Below are 8,192 nucleotides of genomic sequence, written 5' to 3' on the forward strand. Positions count from 1 at the left end.
AGAGACAGAGACAGAGACAGACAGAAAGATAAGGGACAAGATTAATCTTTTTGTGTCCCTTGGGTTGTATGCAGGCTATGCACCCTGGGGCAGGGGTAGTGTTCAGACCCTAATCCCAGAATTGGATCATGAATCAATCACAAATTCTAGATTCAGCCACCTCTGAAAAGCCTGCCTTCATGAGGCTTTGTGGGGACATCTAGACACAAACCATAACACCTTCAAAGAACACTAGAGTTCTACAACAATAATTCCATGTAAACACATTCATAATACCTTAAAGAAAAATGGCAATTAAGTCCAGGTCTGTGCACTCGTTATTTTCAGGAGCAGGAATCTAAACACAGCAGGAAAAATAGTTTACAGGAAAGAGGGAAGCAGGGTGATAGGAGGGAGTATCTAGAAAGCTAGAATCCTAAAAAGAACCAGAGAATCGTAAGCTAAATCCTTGACTTCTCAGTGACAACTGTGGCTTAGCAAATAAAGATCACCCTGGGACATATTTAACCAAACAGTTGCTTGGTGCTGTGCAGAGCTGCTTGTTGCCCACACTGCTGAGTGTGGTCCAGTGCTGTGCATATTGTTTAGAGGCTTTGTACTCTTGCCTCCTCATCAGTAGCACTCAGGACATATTTTCTCACCGTGATGCTCTCATCTGAAAATTGAGTAAAGATGGAAGACATTCCTTACTTGCTGAATGGTTTAGTTTTAAAGATTAAACAAAGTAGCCCAGAGTTTAATAACAGGTTGCAAGCAAGATTTTCAGAGTATTGATGGATGCCAACAATCCAATCCAATCACATGTAGGTGTACACTATGTAACCTAGTAAACATAGTTCCCTATCAGTCAGGGAACAGAACAGGGACATCTTAGATGTGTCCACAGCTTACCTTTTTCCATGTTCCAATGCGGCTGGTCCATTGCCTATGATTATAGATACACTATCATTGCTTACATAGAATGATTTTAAAAGTAAAGGCAAATTCTATGTAATTTCTGTAGCCATGTCTCTTTAAGGCAGTGCAGCACTCCTCAGGTGTTTACTTTGCATGGTGACATTCTTCCAAAGGTGACATTAGGAAAAACATCTCTCTTTCTTTCTTTCTTTCTTTCTTTCTTTCTTTCTTTCTTTCTTTCTTTCTTTCTTTCTTTCTTTCTTTCTTTCTTCCTTCCTTCATTCCTTCCTTCCTTCCTTTCTTTCTTTCTTTCTTTCTTTCTTTCTTTCTTTCTTTCTTTCTTTCTTTCTTTCTTTCTTTCTTTCTGGAACTGGGGATTGAATTCAGGCCCTTGTGCTTTCCAGGCAAGCACTTATTCTATTCAGTTATCTCCCCCTCCCCAGAAAAACAATTTTAAAAAAGAATGACTTTACAATGGAAAAAAATCTGACAAACTCTACTGCAACCAGATAACCGAAGTTAATGTCAGCTGTGAGAAAACACATGAATTAAATGTACTATTGATATCATAATATATGAGTGACACCACAACTTTGTGATCTTTCCTTAACCTGCAACTCTGCACTATGCCTAACGAACCCATCTGGCACCCCATGCTGAAGGTCCTTCTGCAAAACTGATCTTAAACAGTTGAGATCGTGAACTAGAAGGACAATATGGAACATTATCATTGTGTACAGGACAATAAGAAGATATGACCAGGAAATGTGGTATCCAGGAGGGAAATTTAGGATAGAAAAAGGACAATAAGGAAAAACAAAAGAAATCCCAGTAAAATGTGTACTTCAACAGTAGTATGTTGGTACTGGCTGGTGAGTTGTAACAAGTTCATCCTCTTAATGATCTTAGCAGGGACAAGTGGACGGGGGCTACATGGGAACTCAGTTTTACATTTTCTACCTTTTCATAAATCGTTCTATACTACAAAAGTAGAATCCATTTATAAAGAGAAAGGGCATGATTGCTCTTCCTATCATTTGTAAGGCTTTTCTTTTGAGTTACTGAGAAGTTGTGTGTGTGTGTGTGTGTGTGTGTACTTTGTCTCTTGTATAGAATTGTTCCTGAGCTTCATAACCAAGACAAAGCTGTTTGACAGATGCCAGTTTACATATACTTACCCTTTCCTATTTAGTAAGTATCATGAATTTGTAAAAACAGTCTGTTCCAGAGCATTCTGGGCAAGAATTATAAATACACAACTATAGTACCCAAACACAGCTTGAAGCTCTTTAGACACAGCATGATAGCAAGTGATTGTAAGAAAGACGTGTTAGATTGGGAATCTAAAGAACTGGATCTTTGTCATCTCTGTTGCTAACTGCTGTGTGACTTGGGACATGTCTGAGCTTTGGATGTTTTGTTTTAAAAGGAGACACTATTTCAATCTGTTACCTAGGAAGTAATGCTCTTTGACAGCCATGCAGTTACCTTTACTGACATTTGGGAAGGCTTCCCTTAGTGTCAACTTTGCCATGACTCCTTCATACAAAAATGGAAAGTGGGACATTAGATGGAAGATAGAAAGTCTATTCAGGCAGCAGGCACTATAAGCACAGAAAACTAACCATTCCTAGCAAAAATAGACAAAGCAAAACAAGACAAAAAACCTATAACCACCCACACTGCTTGAGAAAAGTGGTGTTGCTTTTTTCTGTTCCTGGTGACCAGTTGCAATGTTTGGGTGCTAGATGTTATAATCTACAATTATTATAAAATAGGAGCAGAAAAATTCTGTTCTGTTTTCCTGGAATAGTCTATGTGTAGTAGCTGTATTTATTTGTAAAAATACATAGCCTGATCCTTAAATTTTCTCTTTAGTGGTGAAAAGTTACAGTGGGATGTGTCTTTCTTATTCATAAGTCACCGGGGGTATATAGAGATGCTATTTGGCTCACTGTAATTATGTAAGTCAAGATTCAGAGTTTGGTGGCTTCATTGACTTCCATTAGAGCTGGGGTCACATCCTCCTTTTCACATGTGTTAATGCCACTGAAGAAACTACTCTGGGAACAGTCATTTAACTTGAAGGGAAACAGAATTTTGTTTAAGAAAAATCAAAGAAGTAATTCACAAATGATTCCCACAACTCTTTGGAGGAGCCCAGGCAGCCACAATATGTTTATCATGTTGTTGATGTAGACGACACTCTAAACCACCCAAGGGTCTGTGGGAAATTGAGCCCCAAAGGGCAGGATAGATAGAAGCTTTCTGGGAGAAATTCCCAGGCAACTTGTATAAGTGTGGTTCTAAATGAGACTGGTGGGAATTTCCAAAGCAGACGGCACTTGGGGGGCCAGGGCAGGGCAATGAAATAGGAAATCTTTTCCCTTTGGGTTGGACTGGGAATGTTTCTTATGAACAAAAAAGCAACAACAAGATGAAGGACCCACAAGTTGGACTAGTTTCTTAGAGCCAAGTTATAAGTAATTAATTCTATGAAGGAAACGAAATAGTGACTCCTTGCTAAGTTTTGTATCAGAGTTCATATAAATGTGCATAAAATATTATGCGGGATTAGCATAACCAGCCAGGAATTAAGCTCCAGGAGCCAAAAAGGGAATGGGAACTCAGCCAACAGGAGAAGTGGGAGATGAAGTGGATGGAGCCTGCCAAGCCCAGGAGGCCAGCCAACCCAGAGCAACTGGAGCACAGAAACAAGAAGTGAAAGCCTCACTCATCTGAAAGATGTGGATGTGCTCACTACTATTATTGCTATTCTTAAAGTAAATCTCCACTGCCTCTTTTCCCCAAATGATATGCTCACTTCTTTCAAATTTGGTAGGATATGTGATTTGTAAAAAATAAAAGATGATAACAAGGAGGTTCATCTGTTATTTTGGTTTAGTTTGGTCCAGAAAGATTGCACAGAGACCAAGTGGGTTGGGAGGTGGAGGGCTGGGAATACAGAAAACTGTCTAGCTCTACAGTTGCTTAACAGCAACAGAGAGACCGATTGCAGGACACCAGAGCTCCAGAATTCCAAGTTAGAATTAGGTTCAGGAGGCTAAAATACTTTTTCCTAGAGAGTATGCGAGTCTTCACTGTGGCTTACTCTTTCTAGTCCCTCTTATTTGATCGACTGCTCTAAAACTTGGGAATGGAAACTACCAACAATCTCATGGCTGCCCCATTCAACCATAGTCCTACCGGGACAGAAGCACCAAGGATGGGTTAGGACAAATACCTGTGGACCACCAAGCAGTGTCATATATAGTTTTGTCCTGATTTGAAAATAACTCAAGACTAAACCAAAATCCACTACCCCAGTTGCAGTGTGATGGTCCTGTGCAGGGGGATAAGGCCTCCAAGCAGCAAAAGGAATGTCCAACCCACTACAGCAGTGTGGCCTTTCTCTTTTCCTTCTCCACTGCTGCCTCTATTCCCAATATGCAGGTCTAGTCTGTAAGGCACTAACCCACTGTTACAGGTCACCTATCTGAGGAAGATGAGGGTGGCTCTGTCTCTAGCTAAGCCAGTAGGAGCTGCCCTGCACCATCAACAAAGCACTCTTCCTAGCTCATTTCTAGAATACACACAGGGCACAAAATGAATCTCAACTATCAATAGCCTGTGATCTCAGTACATCAGCCTGTTTTGCACCCCTTACACACACACACACACACACACACACACACACACACACACACAGAAACAACTCCACACCCTTAGCAAATTCTGTGGGTTCCACTCAACTAAGGAGGGTGACATTCTTTTCACCTCCAGCTGGAACAAAACCCACAATCTTCTCGTAAACACAAACTGAGAGATTCTTGTTTTCTGGAAAGAGACAGGGTGAAGTCTGGACTTCTTCCCTAAGCCATCAGGGAGGGAGTTCCCTTCTTGGAAAGAGAAGCTTGCCAGCTCTGGCTGGCATCACAAATGCCAGTAATGGAGATTTCCAACCCAAGTCACTTTGTCTAGGATTTTTTCTACCTAACCCTGTTTCGAGGATGCCTACTGTTCATTTGCTCAATTACAGAAGGAGAGAATCTCTTGGTGGTAGTTATTTCTGGTGATCTGGGGCACAAGAGACCTCTGTGTTTTTTGGGAATTGTCCCTGGCCATGGCTCCAAAGCTAGGACATTTGATCTTTTTTTTTTTCTAATTCTCATGACAACTTCATAAGGTATGCATGCTATTTTCTTTTCACAGATGGGATGACAGATTCTAGGTATGCAACTTTCCTCAGGGCAGCCAGCTTCACAAGATCTAAAGCAAAGATTTAGACTCAGTTCTCTGACACTCGGCCCAGCTTTTTGTCTCCAGGCCACGGTTAGGTGAACTCCTAGCTTGACCACTCTCCATGTGTCTTCTATCCAGAGATAGACAGTGCCCAGCAGCTGTGGGCATGGTCTGCGCCTTCATCAGAGGGCCACTCTGTTTGCCTCATGTATAAGGAAACTGAGGCAACATGGAAATTCCTCTCTCTCCTAATTGCACACAGCCAGTGATCTGTGGAGCCAATGCTCAGAGTATTTTTGTTTATCTTATCTCCTACCATTGTTTAACAGTAAAGTAAAATCACTAGGAGTGGGATTAATGAAGTTTCCTTTTCAACTGGGAAACAGAAGAAAAGTCCAGTAGGTTCACAGACTTGTTTTCAGTCTGTGGGGGATTGTTGCACTCGTTACACTCAGCTGAACTGAACTAGCATGGTGCTGTCAGTGGGAAGCCCACCTAAGTAAGAATTGTTGCCAGCAGCACAAGGGGTAGAACTAGAGAAGCTGTTGAGGGACTGGTAGTAGCTGTAAAAGCTGTCGGGAAGCTACTAGGGAGCTGCTGGTTCTCTTGGGCTGTTCTGCTAGAGGACCTTATCATACTGGCTTTCCTGGTGAATTTGGTTGTTTGGAGGAGAATCTTGGGACCTCATTGTTGCCAAGGATGGTTCACTTTGGCATGGCTCTGGTCCTCACCTTGAGCACTGCTTCCTGGTTCCAGGGGGGGAAGATGTTGCACAGCTCAGTCTTCTAGAGGAACGTATTGTATTGGCTTTCCTGATGGGAACCCAGATGCTCTCATCCTCTGAGGAGCTCTGGTCCCTCACTGTTGCTGAGGATGGTTGTGGAACTTTTCATGGGGGATTTCTGATCTTACTTTGACTGTCACTTCCTGGTTCCACTGAAGATCCTTTAGCCTGCTAGCTTAGATCCTTTGTCCCGCCAGCATAGACTTTCTAATTTTCACCACTAACCTTTGGGCCTTCCCAATGCACATCCATTAAATAGACCTGCACGAGACATAGTTGTAGGCTCTAGGCCTCTAGCTGGATTTGTAGAAGGCATTGTGATGGGCTCTAGGTCTTTAGCTAGACTCATATAGGATATTATTATGGGATCCAGGCTCTCATCTGGAATTTTTGATCTTTAGTGTGTGAACAGATTTTCTGTAATCCTGCATATGATCCTTTGGGTGATTTATTGTAAATAATCTTATAAAATATGTGTCTTGTATTATATTGTTCCCCTTATAAAACTCCAAACTACAACACAGTCCTAGGACACTACTGATATTTTCAGCTTATTCCATTATAGATAATAAGAGCTACCAGAAGGAAAAAAAAAGTCCACTCCCTGCTTTAGAAGGATAAAAAAAGAATGATCCTAAAAGCTCATATGGAAAGTAAAACTTTTACATGTGCTTTTTTATTGTTAAATTTTATAGCAGTTAAATAATCACATCAAGAGAATACTTCACTACTTTCCTTTTATTAAACACTTGAGCAACTAAGTAAGCACAACCCATCTCCCATCAGTAGGTGGTCCTGTGCTGAAACCCACACATTGGGCTGTTCTCAGTAAACAAAACCACTTTCTAGAGTTTAGAGATTCAAGAAAGTAAGATGATCCACCATCATTTTGTGTTATTAGGTAAACTTGCACTTTGTGTGCAATAATCTCTTTTCTTTATCATAAACTCCTCATGGACAAGATCTTTTGCTATTAATCTGTGAATATGCTCTGTGCTTATTTGAAAATTATGCAGAGAGACTGAACAGTAAACATATTCAGGATGAAAGATAAGAAAGAGGGCAGCAGATGCTTTCCTCAGCTTGAAGTCTTGACTGGACCTAATGAAATTTATCAGTTTATCTCCTGGCCATCTGAACTCACACTTATGGGCACAGTGTAGTGCCCCATGGTTCTGGTTTGGATCATGTGTGTGGAAGGTGATTGTATCAAAAGGGTGCTATACTGTCAGTAGAGTTAGCTACTTAGTTTAGTAGCTAAATGTGCTGTTCTGGGTTGCAGCTTGGTTAGAGGTGAGTCACTGAGGCAAGACATGGATGGGTATGTTCTTGTCTCCAACTACTCCCTTCCTCCCTCTTTCCCCCACAAGGCCCTTCTACCATATTTTTGCCTTGAAGCTAGCTGACTATGGACTTGCCTGGCTCCAAGGCAGGAACATTATGGCAGGAAGACAGAGTAGAGCAAAGCTGCTCAGCTCATGGTGACGAGGAGTAGAGTGGGAGCACCAGACTCAAGAGAGAAAGAGACTGTGCAGCATCCTGAGATCACAGCTCCATCACACACTGAGAACCCTCCCAGGAGTGTGCTCACTAGCACTCTGGATGTTTCTGGCATTTACACTTCACATTAATGATCACATATGGCCACACGAAATGTGGAGTAAAGAAGAGAAATGATTGACCTATTTCCTGGGCTTTGGAACTAACCAATCACGAAGACCATGAAGAAGGGGATTTCACCCTTGCAGGTACACAAGAGCAAATTGTCACAAGTACAGGACAAACTAAGTGATTCACCTATTTTCTGGGCATCTGCCTCTCAGGGAAAGTGGGAGATTATTTTGAATGTTTGATACTGGGGAAACATGAGAAACCAAACACTTGGATCAGTCTTTTGGCAACCACAAAGGCATTATTCAAAGTGTTGCCTTCAACCCAAGATCACATAATTGTGGCTCCACCTCTGATAACATTATGTCAATGTTCTTCAGATATCTCAATTCCCTTTCTCTTATCCTAAACTTTTTTCTTTTTTCTTTTTTTTTTTTTTTTCTTTTCCAGGTAAATGATTCTTTTAGTCTTTTTTGAAATCTCTCCTAGTCAGTTCCCTAACTGACCCCACAACTTACACTCTGGCAAATGCCTGCATTGCAAACTTGTTATCTGAGGATCTACTATTGATAGGATTTTATATGAATAACAGGTATGCAAAAATACCCCCCATGTCTCTGTCTCCTGTCTCTCTGTCTCTCTCCATCTCTGTGTCTCT

The sequence above is a fragment of the Octodon degus genome, unplaced genomic scaffold (genome assembly GCF_000260255.1).
Source record: "Octodon degus isolate 3935 unplaced genomic scaffold, OctDeg1.0 scaffold00004, whole genome shotgun sequence".
NCBI classification, from domain to species: domain Eukaryota; kingdom Metazoa; phylum Chordata; class Mammalia; order Rodentia; family Octodontidae; genus Octodon; species Octodon degus.